At 34.9% G+C, this 24096-nt stretch overlaps 1 pseudogene; it reads left to right on the top strand.

Annotated features, from left to right (window-relative positions):
* The first annotated feature begins 13543 nt into the window (after positions 1-13543).
* LOC109445534 (dematin pseudogene) lies at positions 13544-20009 on the top strand (annotated as a pseudogene).
* The last annotated feature ends 4087 nt before the right edge of the window (positions 20010-24096 follow it).

The following is a 24096-nucleotide window of genomic DNA, read 5'->3' as shown; positions in this document are numbered from 1 at the left end:
GTATTCAATAGTCTTCTGAGATTATTAGGAATTTTAGGAAATTACAATAATGAGAAAAGTGTAAGGGAAAAAGTCTTTACCCTGTTTCCCCGAAAACAAGACTTAGCCGGACAATCAGCTCTAATGTGTCTTTTGGAGCAAAAATTAATATAAGACCCGGTGTCGTGCGGGGGACCCTGCTCGCTGCGCCATTTGTGGTGCGCGGAGGCCTTCTCGCCGAGCCATCTTTCAGGCAGGGCGGCCTGCGGGGTCTCTGCTCCCGCTCCCCACACAAGAACGCAGGATATGGTGAGGCCAACAAGGAACACCCACGGAGCCATAGGTAGGGGAGTCATACCACTATGGTCTCACTGGAGGCTGGGCCCACCGGACGCGTGACCTGCCGTCGCTTTTCCGCCAACCGACAGACCGACGACTCTTCTCCACTCTCTCCTCTTCCGCTCTCCTCGGCTCTCCTCTTCCGCTCTCTTCGGCTCTGCTCGGCTCCTCAGCAATCCTCGGCAGTCCTCCATAGTCGCAGCAGTTATACCAGCGGCCAATTGGCTAATCGGCCACAGCCGACGGCCAATCAGCCACAGCCGATGGCCATTCACAACCCGAGCCAGCACCCCTTCACATGAGGCCAAGAGCCTGTAAACTACTCTCCGGGGCTCTGTCCCCACACCTGGTATTATATTATATTATATTATATTATATTATATTATATTATATTATATTATATTATATTATATTATATTATATTATATTATATTATATTATTATATTATATTATATACAACACGGTCTTACATTATATTACATTATATAAGACCCGGTATTATATTATATTATATTATATTATATTATATTATATTATATTATATTATATTATATTATACTACATTACATTACATTACATTACATTATATTATATTATATTATATTTTATTATGAAGACCTGGTCTTATACTATAGTAAAATAAGACCAGGTCTTATATTAATTTTTGCTCCAAAAGATGCATTAGAGCTGATGGTCCGGCCAGGTCTTATTTTCTGGGAAACACAGTACATATTCTTTCATAAAAGAAAATCACTGTGAAAATCTGTCTGCATGGATGCTAGAATTACTAGATTCTTGTTCTTTAAGAACAAAGTATGTCTTCTGACCAGATTTGTGTTCATCTTTCCTCCATTTCTCTAAATAATCTCTCTGTGTTTTATAAAATATGCAAATAAACGTATACTTACACATAAATATACCTACACATAAATATAAACAATGGAACTAAAAATTCAAAGAGAGTTGGAGAAAACAAACAATGTATGAACTTTATGAAACTTATTGTTTACCTGAAATAGTCTAGCAATTAAGTTTGAAAGTAAATTCCCATAAGTCTAGGTAAATTAGTTTATCTACAATAAATTTGCTGGAGATCCATGAATAAATTATGCAACACAAGAAGAAAATTTAGATGAATCAAATATATACATATTTGGAGAGGAGGCCTGAGCAAATTCCTTTTCTCATTGATTAAATGAACCAGACAATGAGTTTCAACTTAATATCTGACCACAAAGATTGTCCTTAGGACTCTGCATGTTAGGTTATAGAAATACATATAATTAACATTTTGGAACTTGTCTACCATTTTTTGTGCTCTTGTGCTCCATAAAGAGTTTAAATAGACTTCTTTAGAAAGAGCACTGTATATTTAGGTATATAGTCATTGAAAGTTAATACAAACAGCTGTCATCAACAATGTAGCCCTCACTCTGAGGAAGGTGGGTTTAGTGTCCCCATTTTGCAGATGATAGAACATAAGACTGGAAAGTTACCTCACTCTTCTTTTTTATGTTTATTTTTCAACTAGGTTATATAAAGTACTTCTACATAGCAATTAAAAAAACTTTATATAAAAATGGTCAAAACAAGGATAGGCAATTACTAGGAAAAAACCTAAGTATTTAAAAAGCTGATCAGTACACTCAGTAATCAAAAATTGAAAATTAAAATAATAATGTATTAATTAGTTTAAAAATAATTATAATTGATTATATCTGGTTTTGCACTGCTGGAGAAAATGTCCACTTATACAATGTTGACAGCGGAGGGTATTGTGCTACAATGTATCCAACTCAAAATTGATCATGATGGTGAACCATTAATTCTGTTTCTAGAAACACATCTTTTGGAAATACTCAGTTGTGTACACAGACATACGAAAAATGTAGTTCACTGGAGTACAATTTGTTAATAGCAAAAATATGGACAAATTGCTAAACAATAGGGAATTGTTATATTGCTACTATGGAAAACTCTAAAGCAATTAAAAAGATAAACATACCTAAAGAACTACAAGACACCTTTTAAGTGAAAGAAAAGAAAATCAAGTACTAATAAATAGATAAGGAAATTGCATTGTTACATCAGAGGAAGGAAATGGAATATGCTGCTGAGAGCTTAAAAGTAGGCTGTTCTGTTTTAATTCTGTATACTTCCGGATTTTGGAATAATTTATAAAGTGTTCCTGTATTACTCATGTAATTAAAAAGCAATACACATATACAATTCTTCATGGGTCCTATATTTCTCTCAAGGAGTTACAAGACTCAATTATACATCTAAAATTGTCCATTTGAATTTTTATACACTACTATGTATATGTGTTTTAAAATGTCTCAATGAAATTAAAAGTTTGCAAAAAATATTATAAACCTCACTATATTGGAAAGAACAGTATGTTTAGAATCACAGAACTTTGCACTCACTCTTTATACAAACTTTTGAAATCTGACCTCAGGTTTCCCTATTCAAAATCATAGCTTTCCTGCTTGACTTTTCATCTCTCTAATCATATCTATGCTAACTCGTTTCCAGAGCTGCTGTCAAATCCAAAAGAATTCTTTAAAATTCACTTTGCAAACAGCACAGCATTTTATACATTTATAGGCACAGATGTAGATATTTAGCTAAGCTGAGACTACTGGGGAAAAAATATATAACAACCATGTTTTTTTTATGTTTAATGTAACTTACTATGCAGTTATACTAGAATCCATAAACAAAACTCAAGATTCAGCTACTTAATCTTTTGCCTCTCAAAAATGATATTATCGAAACATTTTTTTACAAACTTAAAAAAAAGCCATTGGAATTGTTTCAGAAGTCAATGTTGAAGTTTTACTTCATGCCTATAATCAACAAAGGATTTGTAAGACTAAAAGAACATTTAAGCTTTTACTTGCAAAAGATTCAGGGATGGTTAGCAGCTTATTGTAATTATTGTATGAATGTTCAGAGACAAGGTAATTACAATGAACAGACTATATTTCTGTGTTATTTTTTTAAAAGTCTATTAGAATCATTTATAAAACTGAATAAATGTTTTTGACTTAAAATGCTTAGGTTAAAAATCATGTTAATTTAGATAGATGATAGATGGATGCATGGATGGATGGATGGATGATAGATGATAGAGGATAGGTAGATAGATGCATACATGCAATCAAAGGTATATAAAGATGCAAGTTCATAAATCGAATTAAATTCAACAAAAACTAAACCATTTTCATTTCTTTCTTTAACGTTTACCCAGAACTTTTTACAGAAAATAACCTAACAAGCAACTTCACGCTTGGAAGTTAATGTGTACAAATAGTTTTGATGGTAGTGTATGAAATGTTTACTTTGCAATGTGACGGTTAGCTCACAAGAGAGAAAAAAAGAGAAAGGGAAGACAAAGTAAGAAAATGATTTAGATAGAAGGTTACAGCAGCTGTACAAATAAAGAAAATGGTACAATCAACAGTTCACATCCTTCTGATGGATCATTGGAAAAGCTCTATGTAAATAGTTCTGACGTTCAAGCTCCTGTAGAAAATAATACAGTAACAAAAAAAAAGTGCAAGCAAGAAGCTATAAAGTTGACTTACATTCACTTTTCTTTCAGCTGATACAGGCCACTGATCAGCTGATTTATATATTTAAAAAGTAACTCTCAAGATTAATGATTTTTTTTTTTTTTTTTTTTTTTAATGACAAAGAACTCTGTAAGCTTTGGTAGAAAACTTAGTAAAGGTTTAACAGCAATATGTTCTGTCAGGTCATGGGTACTATGCAAATGACAACATGATGACCTGGACTTAGTTTTAATGCTAAATCAAGTCTCTAAAATGGAGAAATTTTTCTCACCTTAAGATTTTTTTTTTTAATATAATAAAGTTAACAAAAGTTAATGGCCTGCCAGATGTTCACCACAGGGAGTTTGTTTCACGGAAATTGAAGAAGGAACTTAATTTTGAATTTATGGGAATGTTCCCCCCCCCCCCCATTTTTTCTTGTTTGTCCCCTGTTGCTTTTCAGCTTTGTTGACCAACGCCAGAAGTATCACTCTGGGACTCTTTCAGTGCTCTATTCACCTCAGTGTTAGATCAAGATGTGTTTAAATTTCCCATTATTTTTATTTATTTATTTATTATCTCACCAGGGTATAGCTAGAAGTAGCAATACAATTATCCTGAAACTGACAATTGCTCTGACAATTTTTGATCACCTCAACAGAAAATGAATCAATGAACATATTTTAAAGCATAGTCAGCCACTGAAGCTGCAGCATTCTATGAAACAGTGCACTTTATTTTTCAGCTTCCATATTTAGGGCATATTGTGTGCATTGTTCACTTTTTAAGCATTTTTTAAAGTGAAATGAAATTGAAAATTGAAACATTGTACTTGGGTGGTCTCCAAGATTATATAAAGATATAATAGTGGAGGAATCAACTTTTTCAATGTAGCCTTAAGTTAAAGAGTTGTGGACCTACGAGTATATGTGCTTACTTTTGGAGGGGGTGGAAACAAAAAGGAGAAAGGGGAAGAAAAAGAGGGGAGTTGAGAATGAAAGAAGAGTGAAACCAATAAGCTATTCCTCAAATTATAGAACCATATTTATTAATTATATAAGGAAGGTGTGCAACATTCATCTATATGTTGAATTCTGTAAAAACACTAGACTCAGTCCTTACTCTCTTCCTGACTGGCTTCCAATCTTTGAAGTACAAATAGAAATCAACTAAAAATTAAATTGTGGACTCCCAGATTCCACCCTTAGATAACTTACATTTTGGAAAGTACCTCAGGAGACTTTTCTTCAGTTTGTGCATGACCCACAACTTGCAAAACATTGCTTTAGATTCTTAAGACAAATATGTATATATAAAAGATAATTTTCCCTAACAATTGTGGGTGGGTCTCTTCCTTGATATCAACAAAAATCAAGCTAGAATTTATAAAAATAAATATTGTAATAATCGTTTTATAGTTAACTGAAAGAGAAAATAGAAACCTAGTGAATATATGTTGAATGTACAACTGAAAGAATAAATGTGCATCCAGCATGTGCTCTCTGCATACTTACATTTTCTAATCTGGAATAAAAACCCTACTTAAAACTAACTTTCTTCACAACGTGCAATTTAAAACCAATTAGTCTAATTCACTCACCTCTTGTTCATTGGAGGTGAAAGCAACAAAATGTTCAATATACTGAAATAAGATAATGAAAATTACAAAATTCACCTAATTTTTCCCCTTTAAGGGCAGTATTTCTCAAAGTTCAGTCATTTGTATATCTTCATAATTTTGGCCATATCCTTGTAAAACTTATTAATGTATCATGAAAAAGAATGTAGGTATTTGCTATAGACACTACCTGTATTATATCACACTAATTCCAGTTATCTCATGAAGTTTCTGGTTTATTTTGTTAGCTGTATTTCCTATCCCACATTCAAATTTTAAAATGTTTTATTACACTTAATAAGTGTTTCTTCTCCCACCTAAAATTAGCTCATGTTCTAGCAATGGTTTATTCCCTGTATTTTGAGAAATCATGCACAGAGTGTCCCAATCCAGAAGTACACAGCCATTCAGAAAATCCGTCACTCACTTATGAATGAAGGACTGCTCCAAATCTTTCCTTTATAGGAAATTCTTAAAATGTTCAAAATACCTTAATCTCAAAGAGCCAAGCACTCACTCTCTCTTCACAGTGATTTTTGACAAGGAGGATATGGGAGTGGTGACTTTAAATATCTCTGTTCCCACTCCTTCTGTACTTCCAAAATTAAGGCTATGCTGAAGGAGAAATTCTCAGCAATCTCTAAGATCACTCTCTAGGTTATATAAGAAAAAAACTTAAATCTATATGGTTTGACTTGTCAAGTTAACTCAAACTAAAATGATGTTGATATTGAAAAAATATTCAACCTCACTATTAGGGAAATGCAAATCAAAACCACAATGAGATACCAGCCTACACCTGTTAGAATGGCTATCATCAACAAGAAAAGTAATAACAAGTGTTGGAGAGGTTGTGGAGAAAAAAGGAACTCTCATACACTGCCAGTGGGAATGTAAATTGGTATAGCCACTATGGAAAACAATACAGAGGTTCCTCAAAAAATTAAGAAAAGAATTCCCATATGACCCAGCAATCCCTCTCTTGGGTATCTTCCCCAAAAATCTGGAAACATTTGTCAGTAAAGATGTATTTATGCCTATGTTCATTGTAGCATTATTCATGGTGGCCAAGACATGGAAGCAACCAGTGTCCTTCGATAGATGATTAGATAAAGAAGATGTGGTACATATTGACGGTACCAAAAAATGTATAAACATGACTTGTATTCGTCTTTGTTATCAGTATATATTGAGTATTACAATTTTAATAGTTTTTTTTCTATTCTTAAAATGTGTGTACATTTTTTTGGCACCCTCTGTATATACAACTGAATACTACTCAGCCATAAAAAAAAGACAAAATACGGCTACCCTCTTTTCCTGAAAATAAGACCTAGCCAGACCATCAGCTGTAATGCATCGTTTGGAGCAAAAATTAACATAAGACCTGGTTATATTATATTATATTATATTATATTATATTATATTATATTATATTATAGTAAAATAAGACCAGGCCTTATATTAATTTTTGCTCCAAAAAACGCACTACAGCTGATGGTCTGGCTAGGTCTTACTTTCGGGGAAACACAGCACTTGCAACAACATGGATGGTCATGAGATTATTATGCTAAGTGAAATAAGCCAGACAGAAAAAGTCAAGAACCATATGACTTCACTCATATGTGGGATGTAAAACTGAAAGCAACAATGGAACAAGACAAATAAACAAAAACTCATAGACACAGACAACAATTTAGTGGTTAGAGGGTAAGGATGGAGAGGGGGGTTGGCAGAACAGCGTAAAGGGAGTGAAATATATAGTGATGGAATGAGCACTGACTCTGGGTGGTGAGCACATATGCAATATACAGAGAGTGTATTATAGAAATGTAGTCTTGAAATATATAAAAACCAGTGTCACCCCAATAAATTTAATTTAAAAAACTGAAGTGGATATTATTCCTAAATTACTGACATCTCCATCTCTATCCATATATTTGCCTAAGGAGAATTGGCCTTAGCCTGATGGGTCACATTTTCCAATTTAGTTAAAAGTCTACCTTGTATGAGGTTTGTTTTATTGTGTTAAGTTTTACCTAAGTTATTTCTACTTCAAACCTGATTTGGGAACTTAAAAGAAAACTGATAATTGGCTAAAATGTCATTAAGTATATAAGAAGGCTGTGTACATTGCTATTTTATATCACAAAGACAGTAACTCAGGGGTAAGAAAGAAAGGATTGCCCTCAACATTCAAAACTGTTTCTGAAATTTATCTTTACATTGAAAATAATACTAGTATCTATAGGCATTTGAAGAACAAGTTTTAATAAGGCAGCATTTTTGTTCCAAATTAATTTGTATCTAATTTAAAAATAATAAATCAGGCCCATAGAGGAACTTGAATAATATTTGGATATTATCAGCACCATGAGATAATATGATAAATTGGAAAATGAATGCCTAATTGGACCATGATCTAATTGATAATTTTCCATTTTTCTACTCACTTAAAATAGGAATTTAATCTTATAAGCGACCCAGCCCTTCCTCTTATCTTTCCAGAGCTACCAACTGCTCTGCCCTATCCACAGTATACCATAAAATGGAGGTATTTGTGTACTTTAGCTGTATATTCTCACTAAAACAACTTTAATACTTAAAAATGAGAAAAACTCAATATAAATAACTTAGCAAGTAATAAAGTATTTCAGTTTTCTACCGAGATAAAAAATACACAAACAAAATTTCTGATTAACATTTTAATTTTAGGTTAGCTATGATTTTACATAAGTCTATCACGACTTAGTATATACTGTGAAATCGATATTTACTCCCAGAACAAGTATTCAGGAAGCTCACGTTTTGGAGTAACAAAGGCAATCAAGTTATTAAATCACAACGATAATGTAGAAATGTATGTACATGGTAACAAAAGAAAGGGCACAAAGCTGAAGAGAAAAACAACTATTCAACTTCTGCAATGTCCCAGGAAGGTGTTTTAATTCACAACATCAAATAGGTATCTTCTCTTTTGACTATCATGTAATGCTAATAGCAGCTATAAATTAATACAGGTGACCATGTATGAGCCACTAGTGGTGTACATCTGATAAGGAGTTAATATCCAAAATTTATTTAAAAAAAAACAAACACATACAACTCAACACCAAAAAAAAAACAACACCGAATAACCCAATTAAAAAATGGACAGAGGACATGAAGACACAGTTCTCTAAAGAGGACATACAGATGGCCAACAGACATATGAAAAGTTGCTCAACCTCACTAACCATTTGAGAAATGCAAATAAAAACCACAATGAGATACCACCCCACTGCTGTCAGAATGCATATCATCAGTAAATCAACAAACAACAAGTGTTGGCAAAGATGTGGAGAAAAGGGAACCCTCATGCACTGTTGGTGGGATTGCAGATTAGTGCGGCCACTATGGAAAATAGTATGGAGGTTCCTCAAAAAATTAAAAATAGATCTATCTTATGACCCAGCAATTCCACTCCTGGGTATTTATCCAAAGAAATCCAAAACACTAATTTGAAAAAATATATACACCCCTATGTTTATTGCAGCGTTATTCACAATAGGCAAGATATGGAAACAACCAAAAGTGCCCATCAGTATATGATTGGATAAAGAAACTGCGGTACATTTATACAATGGAGTATTACTTGGCTATAAAAAAAAATGAAATCTTACCATTTGCAACAACACAGATGGACCTAGAGAATATTATAGTAAGTGAAATAAGTCAGACTGTGAAAGACAAATACCATATGATCTCACTTATATACGGAATCTAAAGAACACAATAAACAAGCAAACAAAACAGAAATAGACTCAGAGATATAGAGCCACTGATCATGTGATAGGACCTTACTAAGTATTTAACACACAATATCTTACTTCATCTGTATAACAACCCTGTGAAATAAATATTGTTATCCCCTATTTTGCAGACAATGAAGCTGAGGTTTAGAGAAATTAAGTAAGTTACCAGAGACTCCCAGCTAGCTAATAATAGAATCAGACCTCAGAATAGGTTTGTCTGATTCCAACACTGGAAGTCTTGGCCACTGAGCTGCACATGACTTTATGAACAAGTTCTCTAGGAATCCTGGGCAGAGTATAAAGCTGCCTGCTCCAAACCTGACATCCCTTTGAAATTTTGAGCTTTATCACTTACATTCCTGTTAATGCTATCTTTACTCAAAACCAAAACCAGTAAATGTTTACTTTAACGTCAAAGTTTTGGAATCTCTCCAAAAGAATTGGAGTCACATTTTCATACTTTCCATGAGATAGTGACATTTATCCTCTGGCTTTATGTGCCTCTGTGATGCCTCTACGATTTGAGAGTGTCAATTAAATGATACATGAGATTTACAAAAACACATACTACTAAAGAAAATAAACTTTTAAATAAAGATGAGAAATACAAAACAGGGAAATACAGGTGGAAAATATCTGAAGTCATGAATGAAGTTAGTATAGTATATGGTCTTGTCTTATCAACTGTGGCTTTGGCAATCATGTTTCCATTTTTCTATAAAATGTTGGATATATATATATATATATATATATGCATACAATTTTCGAACTGCATGCATATTTCTACATAGAAGAATTCCATTTGCCTTAAGCAAAAGAGTCTACTGAAATTACTACTTTCCTACTTTTCTGCACCACTTGAATGAGTCTAGAGGATATTGTAGGTATACGGCATGTATTTAAACCTCATGCTCTCAATATGCTGACAGAAGAGTAGACGTACATGTCCTTCAGAATTTGGGTAATTTGTGAACATGCCAAGCAGTTATACAAGCATTATCTGAGAGTTACTAAAAATGTAAAGGAGATTGTAAGTGTTAGATACATTAAATTTCAAGTCAGTAAGGGTTCATTTGAAAACTTTAAAGAGAAATGCACACCCTACAACATCTTTGTCACATTATTGATTATATTCCCCAAACTGTCTTTCACATCCTCATGGTAATATTGTGGCTACCAATTTGTGCTTTCTAATACCCTCACCCTCTCCCTCATCTCCACCCCCCCTTCCACTAGCAACCATCAGTTTTTTTCTCTATCAGGGAGACCACTTCATGGATGGTGTAGATGCCTGATATATATATATATATATATAGAAGCATGTATATGTGTATATATATATATATATATATATATATCCACAGGATGTGGAGTACAGCATAAGGAATAGAGTCAATGGGATTGTAACAGCTATATACGATGTTAGAGGGGTAGTAGATTGGGGGTGGGGGGTTATCACTTTGTGAGGGGTGTAAATGTCTAACTATTACATTATTTTGTACACCTGAAACTAATAAAAAAAATAAAACTCTTTAGAACAGGATTTTGCTACTCTTTTTAGAATAAAAGTTATCATGTTGGTTGGCAAAAAAACACAAAAAAAGAAATGTACATTGAATAAAATAAAACGTCTAGAAGAATCTGCCTCAGCAGATTATACCACCTCAACAATACATTACATCACTTAAAAGTGATGTATATGTGTATATACAGCAATAAAAGTGATTCCAGAAAAAAGTTACCTATGTGTGTGGGGTAGGGGGAGAGGGTGTTAACTAGTGCTTTGGTTTCAATAGGATGGATAAATTTAAAGTAGTTTTCTAACTCAGATCTAGTTTATTTTGGAAGTAGCTTTTTATTAGAATTTTTATTTACTGAGGGTTAATTTTTTAAAATATATTAAATGCAACTATTTTTGCATTCTTTTGGTTGAGTCGATTTCAGTTTTGCCACACACTATACTTTTGAGTGACATAATATCTATGGTTGGCAATGGATCACTGTGCAAAATAGATGCCAGGCTGACACATTATGCTTAGTAGATGTGGAATGTGTATTTGGACCCAAGATTTTTAGAATGCAATCGATTACATGATTCACAGCATCCAGGAGACAACAATAAACCACTGACAGTCAGGACATTCTTTCTCTTCCATACTTGATTTCTCATCCAGGATGGAAGTGTCTGGAGTCATCTCTGACGTCTCCGCACTTCAGGTCCCATGTTTAATAATCAAGTCCCATAGTTCCACTCTCATGGGTCTTTCAAATCAGTTTCTTCCTTTCTATTCTCATTGCCACCACCGTACTTCAGACTTGCATTACCACAATCTGTTCTGTCACAATATAGGCTTCACGCTAATCAATCCTGAAAATGCCATCAGGTTAATCTTCATAAAACACAATTCTAGACATGTCACTCACCTGCTCAAAAATGTTCAACAGCTCCTCAATGTCTAGAGAATAAAGTCTATGCTCCTTAGTTTAGAATTCAAAGTGCCCCCTGTATCATAATTATTGCTTGATGTTTAGTTTCTTCTGAGCTTGTGGGACCACGTTTTTTTTACAGGTGTGCATATAAAGTATCTGGCCCAAAAATTTACACACAGAATCATGCATTTGTTCTTACAGATTCTATCATGACACCTACCTTTCTTAATTCCATCTAACATTTAATTATCATAAGATTGTGCTCTCACTTTTATTCCCTCTGGACTATAATCTCCATTACTTCAGAAAATTTTCTATCATAATTTTTTAGAATTAAGTGTCAGAGACAGTATTTCAAAAGTAGCCATTACTGTTTATTCTCTATTGTTGCTAAGAGACAATGAAGAAAAGATATTCCTTTACTTCTCTGTGGAGCTCAAAATCCTGAGATCAGAGATCGACCCTCATCTTTAGTCCTCCTCAATCTACCTTTACACCCTTTTCCAATTTCTAAGTAACCTTGTAGGAGTCAATAAATGGGTTGACTAACTTGTGAATGAGTCCAACAGTTGTGTTCTCTAACTTCTAGCTATGGAGAAATCAGATAAAAGGAAATAGTGTCAAATGATATTTCTAAAGGCCATATTTGTCTGAACTAACTATTTTAACTTGCTGTGAGTTAGATTATACAGTTGCATTAACAGTCCACCTATTCTGGGTTGTTTATCCTTGTTGCCTCTCCGCACAGAGCATGATTACAGGTGAATCTCCGCATGGGTAATTTAGATGGGAGATCACTTATCAGACCACTTGTGTTCACTTCAGAACTAAAAATACTATCGGGGCCCCATCAATGTTAAATAGCACTAAGAATAATAATAACTAATCTCTTCTTAGGACATGTGCTCCTGAGTACACACACTTGAATTTTTTCCATTTACAATTCAAGAACATTTCAGTTTGCTTTATTCAGGGCCATTATTCAGGCTCTTCTGCAAATGTTTTATTCAGGTTGCACATCTCTTCTCCACAATCTTTGATTTAGAATTCAGTGTTTTAATAACGAAAGAGAAAAAAACACACAATTTTCATAAATGATGAGTGCTAGGTACACATTGTCTTAATTTGAATAAATAAATAAATGAAAGAAACCCTGAGATATTTTCCTACACTGCTAGAATGCTTGAGCTTTGAAAACAAAGGAAGAAAGGCAAATTACAATACAATGCACTATATTTTTTAAATATGTGTGATCACATCTGTGACACTATACATAATAACATGAGTAGAATCAAAAACTGAGCTGAAAGCATTTTAGCGGTGTTTTCTAGGCAAATGTGTAAGCCCAACAAGACATGCACTGTGAGTGTAAGAAACAGAAATACACTTTTTTGTGTGGTGGTGGCTGCTGTTATTGTTGCTGTTGATGATAAAGAAAAAGGCCTGGTCTCTATAGGACAGCTATGCTCAACCTTTACCTAGGCTGCAGTTTAATCTTCTGTTCATACCTGAAGACACTTGGAGAAACCTTTTAAGCATTGTAATGAGATCTGAGCAAAAAAAGCTTTCAAAATAAATCAGCCCTGTTTATCCCTAGCTCAGGAAGTAAGGGCAACTCATTGTGAGAATTCCCTTTTTTGAACTGTGGAGCAGGCTATTTTGCTTCAACTCCTTTGTAAACCCAAGTCTAACACATATCTCCTTGGCCATTCTTGGAAAAAATAGTTAGAAAGGCAGCCAGTCCTGGAGCATGTGAGTTCAGAGTGCTTTGAGGGTCCTCACTGAAGAAATGGGGAACTCAGAGCTGAATGATTGCTAGCTCATGGAGGAGCAGAAGGACCCGATGGACACAGAAGCAAGGTCAGGTAAGTGTCTCAGTGGGGAAATCTGCCAACCCAGCAATGACCAGCTCAGAAAAGAAGAATGCATTTAGAACCACCCGATTTTTAAGTGACTACCATGACAAGAGCTGTTAAGTGTTGAACAGGTGTGTGCTATCTGTGATTGCAGTTGGATCTCTCAACTTAGTGATGTCAGTAGAACTAATGACTGAGACAGATAAAGTGGCATACTTCCTGCATGGATTAAGATTCTGTATGAAAGCCAAAATAAAGGGCTGCACACCTGCCACATTTGAGAAAACAGTCCTAATTCCTAAGATGGTTAGCTAAAGTTTCTGGTCTTAAATTCTCAAATGGATCGGCTCGAAAAGATTTCAGATATCTGTAAGTTAGAGACAATCACAAAGACTTCTGTGGACATATATCAGTTCCAAATCTCTCACTCAGCCTAGCTTCAAAATTGCATTTGCTCTGACTCCTGCATGTGTGATCTGATAAGATCACTGACATATATTAATTACTGTAAAGGGAAACAAAAAAGTGACCCAGAATAAAACATTGGTAAAAAAAAAAAAAAAGAATCCTTGTTCCAATTTTCCATACTTGAATCAGTTAAATTTAAAAATATATACATAAACCCTATTTGGCAGTGGAAATAAAACCTTGCAAAATGTTTTGAAATTTCCCCTCAGAATTTTAAGCTATTTTATAAATACTACCTTTTCTTCCTTTTTATCTGCTATATAATTAAGAAGGTAATTGAGCTTTTCCTGAAAACATGTCAGCATGGCAATTCAAAAAGCTTCGACTCTATTGAAGATGTTTTGCTATGCTTATAGTGTGTAAAATGATAAGACAGTAGCCCATACTACTGAAAAACTTATCGTGAGTGGAAATTACATATTCATAAAAATACAAATATAACATATAAAGAGTTAAATGCCAGGAGAGAGATACAAAATAATTGAAGAAATTATAATTTTTAATTTAAACTTTATGTTTTCAAAAATTGAAGCCAAGATTGAGACACATCTTGGACAAATGAATGAATTTCAACAGAAATAAAAGGAAAGGCTTTTTCAGAAAAAGAGAATAGTGTAATATTAAAATAGACATAATAAAATGAAGTTATCTTTGTATAAGGTAATGGCTCATTTGCCTGGAACACAACATACATAAAGAGAAAACAGTTGATTAAAATGCAAAGGAACATGGGAATAAGATCGTAGAAGTCTTTAGCCACATTAATACATAGGAAATGTGCTCTTGTAAGCTGTGGAGAATTATTCACATGGATATTTTTACTAATTCATTTTATTATTTTTTTTGACAAGTAGTACATACAATATAACATTGGAAAATATAATAAATACTACATGCTCTCTCACCATGGTTAGTATTTTAGTGTATGTCATTTAAAAAAATATTTACAAAAAATGAGAGACCATATTGAGCATCATGTTGTCACTTGCCTTTTAAATTATATATGTATTTATAGTTAACATATAATAAAAGTCCTTATATAACATACTTCTTTTTATATCTTTCTTTTAAAAATAGCTGTATAAATTTTTATTGAATGTACTCTAATTTATGTAACAATTTTTATATTGTTACACATTTAGATTGTTTTTATTATTATTACAAATGAGTGCAAAACAAACACATATTTAGTAAGTACTCACCGTGTGCCAGACACTTTTCTACATACTTTGCATAAAACAGACTAATTACATACTCCCTTGGAACTTAACATTGTGGAGTTACAATAACATATTTGTACATGCACCTTTAGTGTTGATTTACTTGTGTCTTTACAATAAATTCTGAGTGCAAAATTTCAATACTAAAAGAATTAAATGTTTTTAAGGGAATCGGTGCATACCCACAAGCTGTGTATGAGAGTGTATTTCTCTCATACCTCTGAAAACATGGAGTATTACAAAACGTGTTGGCCTTTGTCAAAAAGGATGTAATTACATATCATTTTTTATAATGTATGTCTTTACTTTGCAAGTGATTGTGAACATTTTCATTTTTGCTGTTCATGGTTATTATTTTGCACATATGAAATGCCTTTTTATCCTTTTGACATAAAGATTTTTATTTATATTTCTTATTTATTTGTGATACTTCATTATAAATTAACAAAATTCTTTGTTAGGTATATATTTTCAAACATTTTCTTTAATTTATCAATACATACTTTTTTTTTTCTTAACTTCTTGTAAATTCTGCTAGCAAGGTTACGATGATTTGGGCTTTTGATGATGTTTTTAAATGATTTACAAATGTCAATAGTTATACAATATATTTTTCCTCTGGTACGATAAAATATTTTTTACATTTAAGTTATCAACCAGTTTATGCTGTGTGATGCAGGAATCATATTTGCTTTTCTAAGAGGTGAGCTTCCTATCTCCACACCATTAATTAACTAATCCATCATTATTCCTCAATGATTTTTCTCAAATAGTAAATTCTTCTAAATACACATCTTCTTTCTCTAAGATGTAAGGAGCAAAAATTTTAAAAATAATTCTTTAAAACCATTTTTTCCATTAACTTCTCCAAATACTTCAGTAATTGCTGTCTAGGATTAAGACAGTAGCTGTTAAATTCTTATTGATGTAAGATCATTCTGAAGTTCCCTCCTATTTTATTACTAAAAACTCATGATTCAAAAAGCCCCTATGTATTTTTTATTTCTAAACATTTTACTTCTAATATCTATAACTTATTAATTTTCTTATATGAACATATTGGCCAGCTCTTTTACTAGATTGTCCTGAGAAAAAGACACAGTAGCTGCTTACAGATAAGATTTCTACCAGTATTTTAAATTTCATGCTATCTGAGTAAACCCTGGGACCTAACACTCCCATATTCCCATTAAACAGAAATTTTAGCAGGAGTCTAGTACAGCTAAGTCATGTTCTTGAAGACACCATTAATAATAGTACCCTCAGATCTCAGACTAATGGAAAGTAAAAGAGTTCTCAGGTAAGGAATGATACTATAGTATTAAAACCAGGTTGGGAATATGGAGGCACAAGTAATTGGTTAGCCTTTTTTTTTTTTCTTTCTTTTTTTTTTTTTTTTTGTAACAAAAAATGATAAGGTCTTTTTTTTTTATGCTCCTCTCTAAGGTTTTGGTGTAAATATTTTCACATTGTATCAAAACATATAGTTAATACAGGAAGAACTGAAACGTCTGTGTTTAAATTACTAACTATAGCCCAGAAGCCATATTACAGCAGGGGAACACAGCAGTCACCTGGGGATTTTTCCAACTCAATACACCTCCCAAACACACACACCTCATATAGTAGAGATCTTTTTCTATGTCTGTCACTTGCCATTAAAACCACTACAGAGTAAGCCATTGCTTCTGATGGAAGTGAATCAAATTCCTGGGGTGTGTTGAGAGTAATTTGTGTATTGACTAAGAGACAGAGAAACATCTTCACATTAAGATTTTAACATGCAATCATTCAATAAACATTTTTGAGTAACTACTACTCTCTTAATACCAAGCGTCTAGGAATATAGTGTGGAAAACAGACATAATATTAAATAAATCAGCAAGTTCTGCATAAAGAGATGTATGATAGGTATAAAACAGAGCACAGTGGGACTATGCAGAAAGCAGACTAATCCAGTCTTGGTGAGTCAGGGAGAGATGTCCAGCGGCATTGGTATTTACTATGTTGAAACCTAAAGAACAAAATTAGCTAGAGAGCAGGAGAAGAAAGTCCCTGGCAGATGCAAAGCCTATATTAATGCCCAGAAGCAAGAGAGTGTAGAATTAAAGTGGAATAAAGGGACAGGATATCGAGAGAAGTACAGAGACAAAAGACAAGGCTAGAGAAGTAAACAGGGGTCAAATCATGATGTTCGTACTAAGTCATGTAAAGGTGTTTGAATTCTACCAAGAAAGCCTGGGGAAGCAAATTAACTTTTAAGCAGGACAGTGACCTAAGTGTTTCCTTTAGAAAGAAAACCCTAATGATGATGTGCAATATGTATAAGAGGAGGGCAAGCCTAGAGTCATGGAAATAATTCAATATTCCAATTTATTTTGTGTTTACTTCTCAATAGACATTCAAGTAAGTATTGAACAGCCAGAACACTCTGGCTAACCATTGATTACAATGTTAAAACACAGAGTCTTAATTGTTATACTTAATAATTACACTATTTATAATCTGAGTTGTTTACTATCTGAGGTTGAACACTCAGAGAATTGATCAAATTGGGTAAATCCTCTCTTGGATGGAAGCAATAACCTTCAATGGAATGCTAACTACCTCTGAGAATTATGTTTAACGCAGAATCTCATTGCCATAGGCAGAAGTAATTGATTTTAGGCTGGGTGAACTGGTTCTTAACACATATGCCCATGGGAGGAACGTCATTTTAATAAAACGCTTCTATAGCCACATTCTACTTAAAACAAAAGGTTTTCCCTTTATCTTCATAAGCAAAAACTGAAGGAGCCCTGTTTGCCCTTAAGTTCACAATAAACAACTGTAAAGTAAGGTAATACTGAGTTGGCAGTCTGCTAAGTATCTTTGCCAATTCAACTACCTATGTTTTCCTTTTTGTTTTTTAAACTATAGCTTTCCTAGAAAAATACATCTATGTAGGACAATCTTGAATACCACTAATCAATGTACCTAAATCTGCTTGTATTGGTCTTCAGCAGTTCTCTTGATTTCACGATCTATTGTTTTACTCTGGTATCACTATGCCGCAACTGAAAAAGGTATTCAAATAATTGGAAACTGTGAAGGGGAGGTAACAAAATGAATTTCATCTCAGAGATCAAGGCAAAAAACACAAAGTCTTTTGAAAACATGGACTCATTAATTAATCTAAGCAGTCAAATTCTGATGATTCGCAGATTTCCCCCACTGGAAGATAAGCACTCAGGGTTGCCCCAGACTAGCAACTGAGTTGTGGGGGCAAATGTTTACATATCTATTCATGTGTATACATCATCCTTTAAAATTTGTGATTTTGGTTTGTTTGTCTAACTCACATAATATCTTAATATCATATATAATGTTAATGTTTATGAACACATAAATATTCATATAGTTGGACCTAAACTACCTCTATACAATGTCAATATTATACAACTAAATTCACCACCCATTGTTCTTACTGTGTAGTATTTAGCTTACAAAACCCCATGTATAAGTCTACTTTACAGACATTTATATAATTAATCATTTAAAAAATTAGTTGCCTTAAAGTTTTCAAGTCATGATTGGTATTATGCTCCTTTAAAAATATTTTAACAAACTTTAATTTCTCTCAAACTGCTGGTGGTAACCTGGCTTATTTTACATGGTACACAGAGAAGCAGTTTTTTGTTGTTGTTGTTGTTGTTGTTGTTTTTAATTTATTGGATGTGCATTCATTCTAATAGCAGTTGAAAAAATAGAGCTAGCACACAAACTCCAAGGAATTAAGTCCTGGTCTATAAGGACTTGTCTGCTATCCCAAGGCCAAAGTCATCCTGGACATGGAGTGACCTGACCTCATCATCTACAAGCCCTGCTTTACCTATTCTCTCCTGGAACACATGGTCCCCTGGAACCATCCTTCAGGCTTCAGCCACAAGAACCAGTGGGACCCCCCCAGATTAGCCTGCCCATTTTCACCATCCTGAGATGACCTGCCCAGATTCCAACATCTACACAAAGCTACCAATCCACAAGCAGAAAGAGTCCATGGGAGGTAGCCCTCACAGCAAACCTTTCATTGAGGACCTTACATGGAGTCATCCAATTCCCTTCAGCCTGGCCCGCTGACCCCAACCTCTCAGCCAAGAGCAAAACCAACTACTGGCCATGTCAGCCATCGCCAGCCATTGTGGAGATATAATGGAGGAAGCAGAAAGCATCTCAGAGGGAGGCAGAGGAAGAATAAAAAAAGAAAATGATGATTGCAGAGAAGAGATAAAGACTTTTAGGGACCGTCAGAGAGAGGAACTCAGTAAGGTGACTTTCAACTTAGGAATGGTGATCTTGAAAGAAGAGATGGAAAAGGCATTGCCTATCTGGAGGAAAACCTGCTCCCTGCCTGACCAGACACCCTTTCAGGCTTCCTTGCACCCAGGATGTCTAAGTCTTCTCTCCATACCTGTGGCAGAATCACCTTGAGTCAACTGCAGTCCACAGACTTCAGCCCACCAGCAGTGAGACTGGAAGTCCAAGTGTACATACCTATCCCTGTGAAATGCTGGTGGTAATGGATAGGAATGAACCAGGTTGCCTCCAGATGTGGATCAGATGAGGCTTCAGAGATATATCAGTGGAGGACTTCTCAAGATTATTTTCCATGTCTCCTGAAGAGTTTAGCAAGTTGGCTCAATGGAGGCAAAGCAAACTGAAGAAAAAGATCTCTTCTGATCCCTTCTGCCCTCTCCATGACTGACCCTTCCCTGCTGTTTCAGGGCAGGGGAGCTGGGGTCACTGACATCAAAGCATCCGGTTCCCCTGGCCATCTGGGACTGATCCTTTCTTGAGGGGTCAGGGAGGTAGGTCATAGGTGAGGTGGGCTCCATTCCCCAGATCAAGGGGGAGCCAAGACATCTGCAGTCCTATAGTTATGGGACATGGACTTTCTTCCCCATAATGAAGGGGGGCTGCTTCTCTCATCCCTGGTCCTCACCTCAGAGAGCCATCCGAGTCTGGACTCCAGCACACACGCGCGCACACACACACACACACACACACACACACACACACACAGAGTTAATGTTTGTGTTCTCTCCCAGTCCTCCACCCTCACATGAAAGTCCCCAGAAGAGAGTGAGAAGAAATGAACATAGACAGCACTTACTGGTCAGGCCTGTCAGCTCTCTGGACCAATGGGAGGGTGAAAGTAGGAAGCAGCCAAGCAGGCAGGGAAAACTCTGGGACCCTGTGTGAGCCCAACCATGCCTCCGCTCCTCACGTATGGCAGCCTACCCTGCACCTGAGCCTCATGCTTCTCTGATTGTAGTGGGAGCAGGCTCCAGCTCAGCCTCCAGCAGGGAGGCTGCCCTGCCCTCTAACTCACTTTGTCTCCTACTTGTGACTTACAAGCTTCAAAGCCTCGTGCTCCAGCCCTGTGGCTTCCCCAGAAGCTTTGGTTTAGACTAGAGATGTCATCTGTGTGAAATCCCAACCCACCATCAACCAAAGCAAAGTCAGCTAGAATTTTACCTTCTAGCACCAACCCGAGTCCTGGCACAACCCAGGCATTTAGACTCCCTTGGATGGGATCAAAAGGCAAAGCTACAAGGACATTTCTGAGTGTCCTATCCATACCCATGTATCTCTCACCACACTCTCGAAAGAATGTAATTTATTGAAGCATACTCCTTTGCTGCAATCTCTGTCCTACTTTACTCATACTCCCAGCTTTCCTTCTCTACAAATACGTATGTGTATATAATATATAATTTATTTTTGGCCAGAGTCTGGGTGTTATTCCTGCCCAGACCTTGGCATCCCTTTCCACCTGTATGTGATAATGATGGGGGGGGACTCTGCTTGGAATTAAAGGCTGCATTGAATATATATATACATATATATATATATATATATATATATATATATATATATATGTATGCGTATGTATGTGTATATGTATATATACATATATATGTATATACATATATATACACATATATATGTGTATATATATATATACACACTTATATATAATTACCAATATTTAAATAAAATAAGACAGTGAAAAAAAGTGGATCGGAAGTGCATGTGTGTGTGTACACAGAGAGAGAAAAGAGAGAGTGAGTGAGGGAGAGAGAATATCCAAGTGCACATGATAATCAGATAAGGCAAAAATTATGAAGGTACCATTTTTCCTGTCTTCAGACTTGAACTGAAACATCGCCTCTTCCTGGATTTTGAGCCCACTGGCCTTCAGACTGGAACTATACCATCAACTGTCCCGGTTCTCCAGCTTGCTAAATCACCCTGCAGATCTTGGGACTTGCCACCCTCCATAATCGTGTGAGCCAATTCCTCAATTCTTTATAATAAATCTGTCTCTCTTTCTATAGATAGATAAGTACATAGATAGATAGATAGATAGATAGATAGATAGATAGATAGATAGATAGATAGATGATAGATAGAAAGATAGATGCAGATAGAGATAGATATATATAAACAAAAATGTTAGAAAAAAGTGTTTTATTGTACTGATGCCATTTTACGCACGCGCGCGCACACACACACACACACACACACACACACACAGAGTGTTCTGTTTCTCTGCAGTACCCCAAGAAGCACACTGTTATATAAGAGGACTGAAGACAACATATCCATCCTAACATGAGGACAAGAAGATCAGCTCCAGCTTCACGTGTTATCCAGTGAGGGAAACAACATAAAAATAACCATTATTTCCCCATGTGACATGATAACTTTAATACCTACACATTTTTGTATAATGCTAACCTGAAAAAAATGTATTATTATTATCATTATCATTGAGGCAGCCAAAACTTGTCAGACTCACTAATAATTATATTTTTAATTTCTTCCTCACCAAATAATTTACTCTCGTGTGCTTTTAATTGTGAAAATGCTCTTTAATAGAGATATAGGGCATAGTGGTTAAAGAGATAGCACATTTACCACTGTGGAGTAACATAATATCAATGGCAGCTAGTCACACAGGTTTTTTCAATTTCCATTGCTCATGGTACAGTGGCCCTTGGTTCAGTGGATAATCCAAATGTGAACAGTGACTCACTGTTAACAACTCTAGGAAATAGGATTAGCAATTTCTAATTTCAAAGTAAACCTGCTTCAGTTTTGTCCTGCAAATAAAAAGAATGGGTTCAGAGATTTAGCTTTTCAGCTTTTAGAGTTCCCCAGAAATAAAAATGTTGGAAACAAATTTTTATTTCACTGATGCCATTAATGGTAACCATTGAGTATATGTTTCTAATAGCTTCTTAACAGTTTGGTATCCTCAAAAATGTGTGTGTGTGTGTATGTGTGTGTGTGTGTGTATACATATACATATGCATATATATATATATATATAACGAATAGATTGAAGTTCAGTTAGACAAAACTCAAAATTTGAATTGAAAAAAACTAAATTGAACCTGTGGAAACTCAAAATCTTGGCAGGATCCTCTACTCAATATAATCAAGAGAAATGTAAAAAGGGTACGTATAATTAGAACGTTTTGTCTCTAAAACAAAATTTTCATTTTCAGGTGAGATTTTAGGAATCTGGTTTGTCTTGAAACACAGTTAAATTGAGAATCAGTGATCTTATAATTGTTGTGAACTATTTTTTGTACCATTCTAAAACCTACTTTCCTCTACCTTATCTGCAAATGCATTAGGTAGACATTACCTCAATCAAAACCTTGATACTGAGTTAGACTCTTTTCTGCTCTCTATTCCATAGAACAGAGGATGGTGGCTTTTATTCTGCTTTTAGAACACAAAAGTGTCACTGTGTTAGTCCATAGAGTCTCTGTCAATAGTACTCATGCTTGGCTTTTTTAAAATGCCGATGCTTGAACCCTACACCCAGGGATTTCTGTAAGTGGTCTGGGCCGGAAACTGCTAATTTGTATTTTGTAAGCTCTCCAGATATTTATAGAATACAGCTAAAGTGGAAAACAGTAGCGTAGATGAATCAAGGAAGGGGTACTCCAAAAGGAAGCCTGAGGCTGTGTAACTGGGATTTAGAACCAAGATATTTATTGTCCAAGTGTGTAGCAGAAAGCTGTACTGAATCCAAAGGGCAAATACGATCAATCATGAGACAGAATAAAGTTGGTGGACAGGAAAGTCAATATTGTGGATCGGATGAGTTTTGTGAAACAGTTTTTATGACTTGTAATCATTAGCAGAAAGTAGATTCAGGTTAGAACTTGAATGAGCCGTTTCAGGCTGTAAAATCTAAGAATAAATGTCTTCCTAGCTCCTTCTGTGGGAAACTTGACTCCCTGTCCAGACAAAGAAATTATACTATTTTGACATTGCAAGTTACCATTAATCATCAACATTTGACATTGCAAGAACTCATTAATCATCAACAAACTTGCTCACCTCATTGTGACATAGGTACATACTATCCAACGTGAGATTAGAGAAGGTTTGTGTCATTTATAAGTTTATGGTAGAGAGCAGTTAAAAATCAGAGCTCTATAACCATGGACTGACCAATCTTATGCACCTTTAAAGTCCCACTCACCTTATACATTTTTAAAATATTTTTATAAATATGTACCCTTGTTGGACTTTGGAAGCCACTAGAATTAATTTATTCATCAATTGTTTATTCTGTATTAGCTATGATCTGGAAGCACTGTGCAAGGTGCTAGGCTCTCAGAAAAAGTTATATTTCTTGTCCTCAAAGATCTCATAATCTCATAAACTAAATAGAAATATATCCAGCAATCAAAATATACTTATGATACTGCATAATTACTGAGGCACTGGAAGATAAGAACAAGGTGTACAGAGGTCAGTCACAA

The sequence above is a fragment of the Rhinolophus sinicus genome, chromosome 3, assembly GCF_057876585.1.
Source record: "Rhinolophus sinicus isolate RSI-liver-muscle chromosome 3, RSI-T2T, whole genome shotgun sequence".
NCBI classification, from domain to species: Eukaryota; Metazoa; Chordata; class Mammalia; order Chiroptera; family Rhinolophidae; genus Rhinolophus; species Rhinolophus sinicus.
Note: the sequence above shows the minus strand (reverse complement) of the source record. Positions and strands in the feature narration are given on the sequence as shown.